Here is a 16,122-nt window from a genome sequence, read left to right on the forward strand (position 1 = left end):
ACTGCAGTCGTTTCAGTCCTGGCCACAGAATAATACATTAATGCATGTGGGAACAAGCACTGGGCCACTTTAAAACACAGGTTTTCCATTTTCCATGGTTTAAACACCCAAGTCTTTAATTACAAGGTAGACAGAAAGTTCCCAAAGGATGTTGCAGTGGAGGGGTTTTGTATCTGTTGCTGCTGCATGTGTTTATTTTTTGTAGGTTTGTCTGTAAATAAATTGCTGGTAAACTTTCATTTATTTCTTGTTACTGTTGTGCTCTTTCACTCCCCAGTTCCAAACACATATAAAGTTTGTAGAAGGAGCTATGCTAACAGCAGTGGGAAATAAAGGTCTCAGTGATTTATGGAGGGTGAGGACCACTGCATGCTTCCTTGGCTGTGTGGTGCTGGACTGAGTTGGAGTAACTGTCCTTCAGAGTGAAAGGAAACAGCATTTTTTCCTTATCCACCGCCTCCTCTGCCAGCTGTGAGCATACTCCACTGCACTCAGTAGGTATTGCTGCTCATCTGATATTCTCAATCCTCCTGTGGTTTTACCTAAGATTCAGTTTTATTCCCATGAAATGGATGGATCTATCAACAACACACTTTATGTACACCGTCAAGGAACGGCCAGATACTACCAACTTTCAGTTACTCCTGATTCAGACTGCAGAATTGTGAGTGAAATAGTGGTATTCAGGTCATGCAGCTTTTGTCGCGTGACACCTTTTGATACCTATCTTTTGTTAGGATAGTCTCTTATCTCTTTTTAGCCACTGGATTAAAATAGAACTTCTAGAGAGTAGAATAAGGACATGTCTTCAGAATATGGACATAGCTTCAGCACTCGCATCATGCTTATTAACCTTGATCTCTCTGGTTGTGAGTTACTGACCCTTTCTGACCAGGAACATCTCCACAGCTGTGCCACGTTATTTGAACATACAAACAGGCAGAAGCAGAACTTGGGGCCACATTTTCAAGGGCTTAGCACTTCCTAAGTGCCCGGCTTCCACTCTGAGATCAAAAAAAGACCTTCAGAATTAAGAAGCCTTTGCTATTAATCTAACAATTTCCTTTGAAAATCCTGCTCTCTGTGGGGACAATGCACTCCCTTCAGAATTTTGTCTCTAGTTTTTCAAGAGCCATCCTAAAACCTCCATACTGTCATGAGAAGAGATGACTTACCTGGCTACTCTTGCACAGAAGCACAGGCCCACGCAAACACAGTTCGGTTCCATGTTGTTGCCTGGGGTGACACACATACAATATCAGATGCAAATACAGCAAGTATTTGAATGGAATTCACAAAGCGTATGCTTTTAAGATAAAATAAAGCCAAGTCCTGCTGCTGCTGCTGCTTTGGATGCAAATGTATTTGTAATGAACTCTTGTTTTTGTATGTATCCCTTATCTTGCACCTGCTATCATCTGTGTTGTAAAAAGCTTAGGGGTAAGCCTGCCAAGTGATACGCCCCATCTGTGCTACCTGGATAAACAATGTTAGCAAGAAACATGCAAACTGAAAAGCCACAAGTTCTTGACAGACAGGAACCAGCACTTTTTCTCTGGCTAGCAAGGACAAGGTCTCTGTGTTCTTTCAACCAGTTGCCAACCTTTTCTTATTTAAAATTCTTGTGAAGTTATTGGGAGGGAGATGAGAAACAGAGGAAGCTGGGGGTGTGCAAACTCATTTTTGGTGTGCAGGTGAAGTCAACTGCAAATATAACAAGGATTTCAATGGAATCCACTAAGTGAATTTATTTTTTACCAGAGACAAAATAGAGCTAAATGTTGTCTGCTGTGCCTGAAGGCAGGTGTATTTGTTGTGAACACTGCTCTTGTTTATCTTTTTGCTTGGACCCCTGCAAAACAGACTAGCACTCCAAGCGAGGGAAGGTGAATTAATGGGAAACTGCATCACTAGGACTTGTCCCTGACAAGTCTAGAAAGAAGTGACAGCAGATATAGCAAGGTGAGAGAGCCCTCAGGCATTTCAACAAAGAGGCAACAGTAGGAGAGAACAACTTATTCCAGAACCTTATCATGTTCTACTGAGATCTCTACATTTTCCTATGTTTTCTTTTTTTAGGAACTTACAGCTGGGAGCATTACTGAGTAATTAAAGCACAAGGGTGGCAGCTTGGCTTCTGAAGTCCTGTCATTGAGCTCCTGTGACAACACATGTACTGTCTGCAATGGTCACATCTGAGAGCAGCTGACACTTCGTGGTCCCTGGGCCAAGTCATTTTAACTGACTTGCATCTAATCACAGTTCAAGACCTTTTGGGTGCACAAGACACATCACTACTGGGTATTGGCAGAGACACAGGGTGGTATGAGACCTGTTCCACCGAGGAAACATCCACAGGCCTGTTTCCAGTTTTGCTACCTGAGACAGAGGGGATGAGACCAGCAGCAGTCCCTGTGGCTGGGTATGGACCACTCCCTCTTCTGCCATTCATCCTCTGCCCTGTGCTCCCTGAGCAGGCATGCTGGTGCTTGCTGCTTTTGTGTGTTAGAGTGAGGTAAAGGGTAGAACTTGGTATTGTGAGTGCCCTGTCCTAGACACTGAGCTGTAAGGGAGTTCACCCAATGCCATTTCACCAAAACTAGAGACAGAAGTAGGACCCACATTAGTTTTGCTGCCTGCCACATGGGGTCTTATCGGCAAGAACTAGGAAGGATACTGCACCCTGATCTGCCCCAGCCTTGTCAGTAAAAGAGGATAATTCATAAACTGGTTACCTTGGCAGAGTTCAAGATGACGGCGCCTTTTGGCACTTGGATACATTCCACCAGACACAAGGCAGGAACTTCTGCTGTCTTCTGCTGTTTAAAACACTGGTGGCCTGAGGGGATCCCTCATCATTATGGTCAATTCAGCCTGACCCCTAACCTGTCCAGGAACTTTAACCAGGCTTCAAACTTTTGCAGGGTTGAGTGTGCTGCCAGGCATCTGAGCAAAACATTACAGATTGCTGGCAGTGCTACAGCATCCCAGGCACCCTTGCAGCCTCCAAGGCTCTTGTAACAGCTCATGAAAGGGCTCAGAGAAAATTTTCTGTGCAGAACAGGCACTCCGGGGGTGTTGCAGGTCGGGCAGCGTGCCAGTCACAGGGGATGAGACAATGCTTTGGGAAGTTCACCTGTAACAAATGGCTGACAGCAACATGTCCAAAACTTATAGAACTACAAGGACACCAACACGGATTCATTCCAACTTGACTTTTGCTCTCTGCCTCCCAGTGGCAGCCTCCTTCCCTGCTCATGGTATGAAACTAGCCTCTTCTCCTCTGTCCTTCCTTCATCCCAGCTTCTCATGGCCTGTGCCAGGCAGTCCCAGTGAAAGCAGGCCGTGCAGTCAGCTGCTTAGCAAGAGAGTGCCCCAAACCCTGAAAGCTTCTTTTTGAAAAAAGTTTCTTTTTGAAACCCATTGTGCAGGGGTGCAGGGCTGCCAACCCCACTGAAGTATCCTTAAATGATCTGACAGTTTTATACAGCGCAGACCATAGGGAACAATTGTAGGGACAGGACTGAAGAATACAGAGTAGAGACACCCACACAGACTCCTGAGACACTGTTCAATTTATACTCATTTAAAAATGATTGTTGGGAAGATACAGGGTTTCCTAGGATTGGTCCCTGAGGTGAGTAAGGGATGCTGATATACAAGAGATGCTCTTGACAGCCAGCTCTGCCAAGATGATAGCACCTAGAGCCATGCACAGAAACAGGATCTTGGGTGTCTAAGTATCTTTTTCCTGACAAAATATTGGGCACTTACAGGTCCTCAGATCAGCAAGCAGGGCCTGCATGCCCAAACTGCTTTCTGCTGCATCTTTAGGCAGCCATATCCCCTCGGAAACTCAGCATGGTTCCTCAGAGGTCACACAGAGTGCTTCTGCCCTGTCACATCGGTCTGCCCCATCTCACATCGGGATCCTACTCTTCCAGCTGTCCACATAAGCATTCATGTTTGCACTTTTTCTCCTTACATACCAAAAGGAAGCCCAGGCATGGGGTAGAGAATAGCTCTAGCTGGCTCTGCTTTGAGCACAGGGGGTGGACCAGACAATCTCCAGAGGCACCTCCCAGACTGACAGAACCCACTGATGCTGTCATTCTGTAACTGAAAAATATAAATGGTAGTACCAGTCCTCACTGGATCAACAGAAAGCACTTGAGTATCCTTGGGAAGAGTATGTACAAAGTAGTAGGAAATTGAAAGTACTGAAGAAATGTGCAGAGTAAACAAGGAAGCTTGACATTTCGGTTCTGGACACCAAACTCAAGTAACTTCTCAAGTGCTTCAGGGAAGTGTATAGTTAGTAAAATATCCATGTAGTCAGGCAATAATGCCAGATTTATTTTCAAGGGTGTTTTTTTCCACGAGAGGAATCTGCAAAGCAGAGCCATCACAGGTAGGGAAACTTCACATTGTTCAGCAGTTATCATCCTTGTTGGTTTACAGATGACGTTCTTACTCCTAGAAGAGAATCCCTCCCAGCTCTGTTTGGCCAAAGTGATTTGTCAGATCCTGGGGGTCTAGGAGAGGGGACACACTTGGGCAGGAACTGGGAGGATCTTCTGTAGAGGATTTCAGGTCACAAACATGCATAGGAATTTTGATACTGAATCTGCGGTGGTAGGTAGAAACATTCTCCCCCAGACTGATAAGTGGCCCTTATCAGTCAAACAACCAGCAAAGTACAGAAGTTGCTGGAAAAATTAGATGCCTAGTTGCTGCCCTCCTTTTCACTTCCCCACATTTTTCTGGTGGTGTGGGATCTCAAAGCATTTCTAAAACACCTTTTAAAAACCGTTTTCAAATCCACAAACAGTCCAGAGTTCAGTTCTGAGCATTATAAATGGTTGTGCTAATTAAATGCAGCTAAAATAGTGAAAAGAGTTGCAGAGCAGACGAGATCAATGACAAAACACCCTTAGAGAGCACAGAAGGGGAAAAAGTGCTGATGCAGAAAGGTGATTTATGACAACTCTGTGGTTGCTGAAACAGAAGAATTATTGAGAACCTTGAGGAGAAAGGAGCTTTAGGTTGGAAGATTGACGACTAAAAACCATGGAGAAGTAATCCTTTCTGCATCAGTATAGCAAAGCTTCAGTTCTGGGAGGCAGGTCAATGTAGGTCAATGCTTGCACTGGAAATGCTAAGCTGGGGAACCTCTCTAGTTGCTTCCTTCCCCCCCATTGCCTCCTCCCCACCCCCTCTTTGACAAAGGGAAGCCAGTGCATTTCGGTGTTGCAATTTCACATACTGAGCATTCAGCTCCACGGTCTAATTCTGAACCAAAGACTCCAGCACTAGGCAGCCTGGTGTGAGATAAAATAGGTTGCTCTGAGTACAGTGATCCTTATTTTACCATAGAGTTAGCAAGTTATTAGATGTGGCTAGCACCGAGGTTTGGCGTCCGTGTGTGTAGGGGTCCTTTTCTCATCTTTTACCCTGTATAAGCCACTATCGTCTTTTAACATGAAAACATTTCAAGGTTGGTCTGGTACGCATAGACAACTGTGAGTTACTTTGTGGCCCTCCAGTAACTGCGTTAAAAATGAAGCAAGGATAAACTTTTCTTCGAAGTGCCATTTTTACACTTTCCTATAATCTGAAAACATTATGTGAAAATGCTTTCTCACTGTATTCTACACAATAAGCACTATTCCAACCTGATCTGTAATTCCATTGCAACACAGGATGAGAATTTGAAACTTTTAGATTTCTTTTGGATGAGTGGATTTACATATTTGAACAACGATACTGTGACATTTAGACAGTTACATTATTTGATGGCTATCACAGGCTGTAATTACGCCTAGTTGTCTCACTTTAAAGATACAATTTTCTTTGTTTCAGGAGGTTTCAGCCAGCAATTAACTGCAATTGGATGGCATTTCAATAGACAGTCTCTAGCAAACTCCTATGATGAGTCACAACATTGGCAGATCATGGCACATGTGGTGGTGTAATGTCATGTAACAGCAAGTGAGTGTCTTCTGTTAATATTTTAACGACAACCATCTCAAGTAGACCATGTTTTCAGAAAGTGTTTGTTATTCACATGTAACGATCTGGGTTGCCAAAACACCCTTGGAGGATAGAGCTAATAAAATAAGTAGCTAGTTAGTAAAAACTCCTTCATTTAATTTTATTGTGTGGAAAGTAGTATGTTTTTTCTCGCATGAGAAAGGCCCTGCTGCTGTCTGGAAAGTTTACATATGGCCCTGCAGCTTTCAAATTGCTCCAGTCAAAGATCTCAATCAGAGATTTGCTGCACTTTCACTGTTGTCATTTTGTACATCTGTATGTATTTCACAGATTGGTTTTATTTGAAAAGCAATGTATAGCTGTAAAGTATTAGTCATTAATCTGGCACCATTTAGCTGTAAATTATTAATCATTAATATAACATCATTACATGCTGGGTTTGCATTCTAATTTCCTTTGCTTGATCATTAAATAACGGATTGCAAACAATGTGCAAGCTCACTTTTTGTTTCCTCTGTTCCTGAGACGCATTTCAGAAGCTGTCTGTTGTGCTCCTTTCCATCAGAGAAGCAAGCAAACCTGCCCAGCTCAGCGGGCCACTGCACTGCTTCCTGCTCACCATGACTAACGCAATTACACCAGAAGGAAGTTTAAAATAATTTCGTTAGTGTTTGGAGGATGAGGTTCATCTTCAGCCAGACCTCAGACCTTGCTTTCCACAGTGTTTGGATCACTGAAATACTCTTATATAAGCCTAATTGACACAATTAGAAGAATGACTCCTAACAGATGTGTGTTGCTGTAGCAACTTGGGGGGAGGGCAGCCAAAGTGCCCTCCATATTTAACAAAACAATATTAATCATAATAAGTAAAAGCACTTTATCCTTTTTATAAGGCACTTGCTCAGGAGCCAAGTGCCTTAACATGTTGCAACAAGGATCACTGTAATGGAGTTTAAATAATTTGAAGGCGAGTGAAAAATTCTCTCGGTAATAACCAAAATTACATGGAGACAGAGGCATAGTCAAATGTTGCCCAGATCTCCCTGGATATAAGGCAGGAAGATTAGCTGTTCAAGGCTTTGATTCTGCCGCCATAGGAACACTGGAGGAAGAAAACCACCAAAGGCATCTGTGGAAGCAGGAGGAGGCCTAAACTGCTGAGCTTGTCTCAGGTTTATCCTACCAAAGGGCCCAGTTGTCCAGTGAGAGCACTGTGGGCAGCCTTTAAATCCACCTGCCACCTCCTTTCTGTTAGAGGGACTCCAGGTTGTTCTGTGTTGGCAGTGGATATGGTTGTGTATGCAAGTGTCAATGGGTGCTGGCAGCGCTGTGAAATAATAACAGGCCTCCTGCTTTCCGTGTGGCACACCAGAGTGGGAACAGGTGCTTTGCAGAGTGGATCCAAATGGGTTTGTTCCTGACTCTTGTCTTGCCTGTCCCAGTAAACTTGCACATTTCATCCAAACGTGGTTTCTTTGAAGTGTCAGAGACCACGCACATTACCTGAGACCCATGACTTAGGACTTGTTTTCATTAAACCTTTTGATTTGGAGCCAGTGATAAGAATTTTGACTGGTATGATTGTCACTTCAAAGTTATTATTTTAACTAACACCATTTTAATCTTTGTCTTGATGTCTTTGCAACTTGAACAGTCACATTGTGTTGCTACAGAGTACAAGAAAAACCTGAAGTCAGCGCTGACTGGAACTGAATAATGGGATTTCCATTTCCAAGATGAAGAAGCTAGTAAACAGCATGAATAAATAAGCAAGTCTGAAAAAACAAAACACTCATCTTTTGGATGATCATGGAAAATACAGATGAAAAGGGATCTCAAGAAGTCATCTATACCATCCCACTCTCTACAGATGGATTAATTTTATCTCTGTCATTCCTGACTAAGTTTTATCTGATCTCCTTTTAATAAGATTTACAATCCCCAGGCAATCTAGCTTAATGCATCACTAGCCTTATTTTTAGAAAGTTTTTCCTAATGTCTAACCAAAGTCTATTTCTGCTGCAATGGAATGTCTTATTAATCTGCAATATCTTTATTTTTTAAGACTGCTCTCATATTTCTGTCAAGTTTCTCTTCACTAGAGCCAGCACCCCCTATTTCTCCAGTCTTCCCATCTAATCTGTTTTTTCTAGAGCTCTGATCACACACATTGCTCTCCTTTGTAGCCTGGTGAGTGTTTTATCTCCCCCAAGCATGGTGCCCCAAGCCAGGCTCACTGAGCTCCAGATGAGCTTTGCCAATACTGAGAAAAGTGGAAGAATTACTTCACTTACTTTATAGCCTCTATTTATATTTGTACCTCTGAGTATGTAGTCTGCTTTTTTTGAAAGAATATGCAACTTCCAGAATATTTCTGCAGGGCTGCTCCCTACTCATTTGCTCTTCAGTCTGTGTTTTTGCAGTGGATTATTCTTGACCAGACGTAAAATCTTGGATTTCCTATTCTTAAATAGCATCTTCATTTTCTTCACTAACAATCCCAGCTATGTAGTCAACTAATGTGACATTGCTCAGTTGAATATTAAGCTTATATTTTTTCCAACTTACTTTCAAATTTTTTTAAGCTTTATCATGCTGGTTTGTGTCTGGGCTCTATAAACCTTCAGCTTTGCTCTAGTTATAGTTCCAGAGCCCAGGTACAATATGTTCATGTGCAGCCTGCACGTGGCCCCTTCCCTTATCCTATTCCAGGTACAGTGGTATGATTATAGCTGTTTGACCTGTTGCACCATTGGGAGCTCAGCTTGTCCTGATAATAGCACAGTTATGTTTACTGTCCTTGCAGCTCTGGCAATTACATCTCATTACACCACCTTAATTATTCAAACACTGACATTTGAGTGTTAATATGTCTAAAATTCAGGCACAGAGAAAAAGAGTTCTTTCAACTTCAGCATCTTTTATTTAGCTCTCCTCTTGAACTGCCTGTTTTCTCACAACACATTCCTCATTCTGTCACAACCAGTCATGTTGTTTTTCCAAAAACCCTGGAAGACACTCTAAGGCCTTGCTTCTGCCAGGAATTTTGTTATATAAAAAAATTTCTAATACTTGACCACTTTCACCGCAGCAGGATGAAAGATGTATCTTTAAAATACATCAGGTAGCGTGTTTTGAAGAACTGGCACAGGTGAGGCGAATGACTCTTAGCCCCTCAGCTCCTGGGTTTGAGCCTTGGGGGATACCAGGTGCTTTGAGACTGAGGGCATCACTGTCAAGTTGTTGCATTCTGTCACACTGTCACTCATAGCCAAGAAAGCACCGTTTTGTTGTGTGTGTTTAGGAATTGAAGCATACTAACTTTCTCTAGGTTTTGGACCTCACAGCAGCTGGAAGAACACCCCAGGAGCAGCTCTACTTCACCTTACCCAAGAACCTTTCCACAACAATACGACTGTTTGAAAAGTTCTTAGCCTATAGTAAAAAGGGTTAAGTGCACACAACTCTCTTGCATCATCCTGGTGGAGTACCTGACTACCTGACCACATCCTCCACATCCTAGTATGAGGAACTTAGGCAGAGTTACAAGGAACTTATGTGGCGTTACATAGTCTGCCCAAAGCCATGCAACAACTTAACGACTGAATCTGGAACTACAGGTCTCTTGCTGTGATGACAGGACAAGACAATCTTGCTGGCAAGTTTTACTGAAATCTTTGCTGTCGTCTGGGGAGTTACGTTGTTATGCAGGGAAGGTAAACCTTGCTGTGAACACTAACTTTTCCAGACTGGAAGGGCATGTGGCAGTATGTCTCTTGCCTGGAGGCTTATTAGAACATATCTTGCAGAGGCTGAAACCTCATTTATTTGTTATTGTGCGGAGCCAGTTTTAAAATGCTATCTGAAAAGAGCTCTTCAGATGACTGTAATACCAGATTCTGAGTTGCAGCGATTCAGTATGCAATGATGACGCTTGCACCTGGCTTCTATGAAATGCTTATCCCAACAGGCAAGACCTCCCACATTATTTATTCATTCAGCAGAGCTCAGCTGGCACAGAATGCTGGCATTCATCCTGCCTGACCTAAGCAAGAAAGGGAACCCGTCAATAAGTGCTTGGGATCGCCAGTCAATTCCTCCATGTGTGAACTATATATACATACATATATACTGTAATAGTACTGTATAAGTAATTATGAAATACACACACACATATATATTTGTATATATACTATGCTAAAATTAAGTTTTAACATGCAAGCTAAGGATGCGGTGAAGTATTGATTGGCTTTGTTACCAATGCAGTGCCTGAGACCTGAGAGCAGGAAAGGTCACATCTTTTTTACCCACCATCATCACCTCAGGCTCCATGGTGACAGACATTATTTGATCTTCTCTCAGAAGTACTTGGCTTTTTTTTTTTAATCGATTGGGGCCAATCTGAGAAACACTGGGCTCAGTATTTGCAAGAAACATCCGTGGCTGAAAAGAATAACAATGCAGAATCATGGTTCGTGGCTTTGTACCCTGCAAAGACTAAGAGATCTTTCAAAAATAATGGTAATTTGCAATCAGTTGGAGTGTTACAGTTGAAATCCAAGCACATCCAACCATATGATGTGATTCATATTACTTGGTGCTAAACTAATGTTGCTAATTCTTTTGTAACTCGTCACAACAGAACAAAGATAGTGCTCACTATTTTAGGAAGTATATGAATCAGTAGGAGAGCTAAAAGGAAACAAATGCATCGCCGGTGAGACTAAAAATGCCTCAGAGATGTGAACAATGTGTGTCTGCTGACTCTGCGGTTGTGCAGAAAAATTCAAGGAAGGGTTTTAAGCATGGCTAGCCACACAACAAAACATGCTTTGGGCTGGCAATTTAAGGAGGAAGCTGTCTTGCGCGCCGTCTGTCATTCCCACATGATTTAAAACGCAGATATGCTACAGACAGAGAAACCTACTTATCCTCTCACTAAATATTAACTGACAATCATTATGAAGATGAATCTAGCATAGGAAAATAAATTATGGTACCAAAGTAAGTTCCTCTTAAAGTCAAGCTATTGTAGTTGATCAAGCAGACTTGCCTATACATTGAGCACGGGATGCCCATCATCCTAACATCACCACTGAAATAAAGAACAAAAAACTATGAAGGGTTAATAACCATGGTAATAACCCATCAAACATCTGAAGCATGTAGGAATTTCATAAACGTAACAAATGAACAAATGCATGTTCATTGCCACCGTCAAAAATTCACAGGTCATCTCTCCTTTAATGTGACCGTCTTAGGCAGGAGGTGTGCTTCTGGAAAGCCTCTTTAATCACAGGGCAAAGAAGAAAACAGCAGAAGAGCATGGTTCCTGGTTGTACACAGAGGTACAATAGGGTCTTTTATTACCAAGTGCTGAAGGAGAGGACAGGTTCAGGCAAGAGTAGTGAAAATATGCTGGACTTTTTCTAGTACAAGAGGCAAATATGAAAGAGGACAGACAATCCCAATGGAAAATGTTTGATGTATGCCTCTGGGCTCAGGAGAAAAACGGTTCACATAATGACACAAGAAGAGGCATCTGCCTTTGGCTCCCTGCTAACTGGCACTGCAGTACAGCACTACCTGCGGAGTCGCCCGACACACTCCAGTCTGACCTAAGGTTTCAAATGCTGATGATGAACTTGCTCTAGAGGAAAAAAAAAAAAAAAAAAAATGCGCAGAGTTATTCAGACCATGGAAATCTATACTGACTTCTAAGAGGATTTTTATTTTGACAGAGCGGAGGAAAAGAGCTCAAAGTGTCGCTAGGCTTACTGTTATTTTTTTAATCTGGCTATGATTTACAATGGCTTGCTGCCAATGGCTATTTGAATACCTGGTTTTGCTCTTGAACAATATGAAAAGCAGGAATTACAGTTTCTAAGGAAAAATAACTTTATTCTGACGTGGACTCTTTGCTGAAGAGGACAACAGGTTTAATGTTTTAAGATAATACTTCTTCAACAGAAAACTGAATCCCTCAACTTTTTCGGTCTGGTTTGGAGGATCATATCTGGTAATTTCTGCTTCCTTGGATCTCATTCAGCCAAATCATGAGGCTCCTACTAATGTCAAAACTAGATTCTTGAATTTGCTGAATTCATGCTCTAGAAATACAGAAACAGGTTTCTAACACCTGTTTTGCATAAAAGTCTGGAAAGGCCTGCTCTTACTCAAAACTTTAACTTGCTGTTTGGGAAAATAGCATTAGAAACTTGTGACTTACAGCAGGAACAATCAATCTGGTGTCCTTAAGCCAGCATTGCAGAAACCTTTGCGCTAACTAAAGTCAGAGGAAGAAGAGCAGAAAAGGAAGTGCCTGTTTTTGTTGAGACTGCTGTTTAAATCTAGACGTCCACTTCAAAAAAAGGGATTGACATTTGTGCAAGGACACAAATGTCAGACTGTGCTTTTTTAAGCTTGGATCTGTTCAGACTGCTCATGCTTTGAACAACAGGTTTGAAGTGTTTGTACCTAAATTTGGACAGAAAAGCTTGGACTCTTTTGAACAGGAGCTAGTATCCTTTCCATAAGGGGAAAAAATAGTATTTAATTGTGGTTAATCACAAACTTGAGATATTTTTAAAATTATAAACCCCAGCTATTTCTGCATAATGCATTCAGCTGGACAGACCAAGACCTGTCTGACAGCAGTGATCTTGCAGAGTCATGCAAAATTGCACAGAATCTCTTCCCACACAGCACAGGACTTTCTGCCACAGCCAGGTATCTGGAAGCCATGGAGCAGAAGGCATTAGGCTTGGTCTTAACTATGATTAGGTTTAGGGCATCGGTTTTTAACTGAACGTTAAACCGAAACTTTGGTTTTGGTGGCTGTGCTGCACTCACCTTAAACCAATGACACACATCGGCAAAGATGAATGGTGTGGATGTTCCTGTACAGATATGCCAGGTTCATGCTACGTGGGGTCAATGGATTTGTTCATGCAGATCACTCAGAATGATATCAAAGTGCTTTGTTGCACATTATTTGGAAAGAATTTTTATTTGTCTGGAGGATATATCTTCTCCAAGGTTTAGAGGGAGTTTATTTTTCAGTCTGTGCAAGCTCTGGCGTCATTCTCCCTTCCTGCTACTCAATGATTCTAATGTGGAGATAGATCTGCATTCTCACCTACCATTTAAACAGGCACGTCTGTGGAGTAGGGCCTCTCCAAGAGGCACAACACATGGCAGTGCTTTGTTATAAGCTCAATGTGCTCATTGTAACTCACAGGTCTTGTGGTAAGAAGGTCAGTGTTTCTGTACTCCATGGCTAGACATACATTGTGCCTGCTAAATACTGCTGTAGTATTTCATCGCAGTGGGAACCTGGACAATAGGTCATGCCTTGCATTAATATGTAGGATCTTGACAAATCAATACAGTTCAAATAACAGGGGACAGCTTCCCAGTCGTTTACTATTCCTGTGACACAGGGCGCTCTGGACACACAGGGAAATATTTGCAGGCACAGCAATGGCTGTGCCATTAAGCTGCCACTGAGCACACAGAAAGTACGACAGACTCTCTGCTAATTCCTACCAGTAATTCAGAATCATGCAAGGGCATGTATTATTGGAAACATGAACGGTTCCCTTGCTCCAGAGATCTCTTCAGGGTTTGGGTTTTTTTTTTCTGTAATACAAATATAGAAGTCAAGTTCCACAAGGGAAGGCCAGTCAGCTTTTGTGTCCAGCAAGACCCGGACCAAAGTGACTGTATTTCTTTTGCTGTCTGAGGGCCTGATCTAACAACCATTAGAATCAATAGAAAGGCTAATTGATTTGAAAGACTTTGGATAAAGCATCTAAGGCCACAACCTGCACCATTGCAATCACCAGAAAATTTGTCGTTGACCTCAGTGAGTGCAGGATGAAATACCCAGGCTCTTGGTCAGCTGGTATTTAAGTTGACACACATAATTTATTTCATTTTAAACCATTCATATGCCTAAGTACTTGTCAGACTGGAACAATAGCACACTGGTTGCCAGGCTGAGAAGTGGGGTAACTTTCAGATCTGTCCCTCTCCTGCCAACAGCAATGTGATATGGAGGGAAGAATGAGCAAGTCTGTTGTTTCCACCATTTTGTGACAATAGGGAATTAAGGAATAAGGTAAGTGAAATTGATGGAAAAGAAATTGAAAGCAACACCACAGAAAGAAGCGAGGTTCTATCCCTTTAATTACTTCTCAGAGGACTTTAAAAAATATGAACACTGGCCTTTTAACTTCATTCAGAGTCTGTGTTTCAAATACAACCCAAGCCTTCCTAGGGCTTGCCTACACTGGAAAAATACATTATGTTAATTGATTAACACGTAATGCTTAATGTAAAAGTCAATATAAACAAAGACTACCATGTTTAACATTTGTTGTTGTTGTTGTTGACCCAAGGTAACCCAGCTGCTAAACATGACAGTTCTTGTCTACACTAAGTGCTTTCTATCACCTTAATTAACATGTTCTAACACAATGTAATTTTGCAATACAGATAAAACCTTTGGGGCATTTATTCTGTAAATTTAATTTTCTGTCTCGCCTATCTTGAATTCGCAGACACGCGCTGGTTCTGCTATCTCCCCTCCCCCCTTCAGCCTTGCAGCCACTGTCACTGAAAATCAAAGAGACTTTGTAGGGTTTTTTCATGCATTGTATCAGCTTATAAACCAAAAGTTCAATCGAACATACAATCAGTTTATACCCCTCGATGGTGCCGATATAAAAATAAAGTTGATCTCATAATTCAGGAAGGGTTAGTTCAGTCTAGAAAAGTATCATCAAATACCAGACATCTGAAATTTTTGCAAAAAATGTTGCAAATTGTACAGCTAGCAGTTTGTCAGTCAAATCAGACAGCCTGCTCCCAGCCACAGGAGGACACTTTGCAGCATTTTTCCGGAATGTACTTTCTGCATTATGTTCTACATAGAAAAGCTTTGTCCTTACAAGGAAGGGGGGCGGGGGGGAAAGGTGTACAAACAAGACATTAAACACTGTGGTTAAAAGATCAAGAGGTTTATCTGGACTCCAGTAACTGTAAGGCAGTCATGTTGCACACCTTGTATTTTAGTAGAAAGTGTTACTATTGCTTGCTACAAATCAAGTTACTCAGCACTACTGAAACCATGAAAAATCCCAAATGGTTAAAGTGTGTTGCATGTAAAAAGCTGCTTGCCTACACATCACCCATTTATTTCTGCATCTTCAGAAGGCTGGAGACTGTTGCCTGGCCAGCATTTGCTGCAGTCTGGAGTTACACGAAGCAAGTGAAGGTGTGCAGCACAGCTACAACAGCTCTCCTGGACTGTAACTTCACTGCCTGGAAATCCCTTTCCTTTTAGCTGCTCATCTCTCAGAAGAGCACTGTATTTATGTTCATTGCCTCTTCTTTTTTCCCTAAAGAAAAAACAGGGAGTGGATGAAGTAAGTGATGTAATGCACAAGCTTTGTAGGGCTTCAGATACGTGACTTGTAAACTTTACAGCCCAGCTAAGGTCCTTCAGCCTAATGATTCGTAAGGGAAGTGATTTTACTCCTCTACTCTGCTCCTGTGAGACCTCACCTGGAGCCCTGCATCCAGCTTTCTGGGGTCCCCAGCACAGAAAAGACATGGACCTGTTGGAGCGAGCCCAGAGGAGGGCCATGACGATGGTCAGAGGGCTGGAGCCCCTCTGCTGTGAAGACAGCCTGGGAGAGTGTGGGTTGGTTGCTCACCCTGCAGAAGAGAAGGCTCCAGGGAGACCTGGCAGTGGCCTTCCAGTACCTGAAGGGGCCTAAGGGAAGCTGGGGAGGGGATTTTTACGAGGGCAGGTAGTGACAGGGCAAGGGGCAGTGGCTTTGAACAGAAAGAGGGTAGATTTAGATTAGATATTAGGAAGAAATTCTGAACTGTGAGGGCGGTGAGCCCCTGGCAGGGGTTGCCCAGAGCAGCTGTGGATGCCCCATCCCTGGAAGTGCTCCAGGCCAGGCTGGATGGGGCTTTGAGCAGCCTGGTCTGGTGGAAGGTGTCCCTGCCCATGGCAGGGGTGTGTGAAGGATCTAGGCAATCTTTGAAAACCCCTCTGGGGCCAACCCCTCTATAACTGAAGGCTGTGCATATTTAGCTCCTAATTAAGTC

The 16,122-nt window shown here is 42.5% G+C and overlaps 1 long non-coding RNA gene across 1 annotated transcript in view; it reads left to right on the forward strand.

Annotated features, from left to right (window-relative positions):
• The window catches only part of LOC106113027 (uncharacterized), a 17,600-nt gene extending 2,720 nt beyond the window's left edge, over positions 1–14,880 (forward strand). Inside the window, exons 2-3 of the long non-coding RNA XR_008746226.1 lie at positions 2,080–5,991; positions 7,652–14,880. This is a non-coding gene — a long non-coding RNA (uncharacterized LOC106113027). The remainder of the gene's footprint in view (positions 1–2,079; positions 5,992–7,651) is intronic.
• The last annotated feature ends 1,242 nt before the right edge of the window (positions 14,881–16,122 follow it).

This window comes from Falco peregrinus, chromosome 3 (assembly GCF_023634155.1).
Source record: "Falco peregrinus isolate bFalPer1 chromosome 3, bFalPer1.pri, whole genome shotgun sequence".
In the NCBI taxonomy this organism is placed as follows: Eukaryota; Metazoa; Chordata; class Aves; order Falconiformes; family Falconidae; genus Falco; species Falco peregrinus.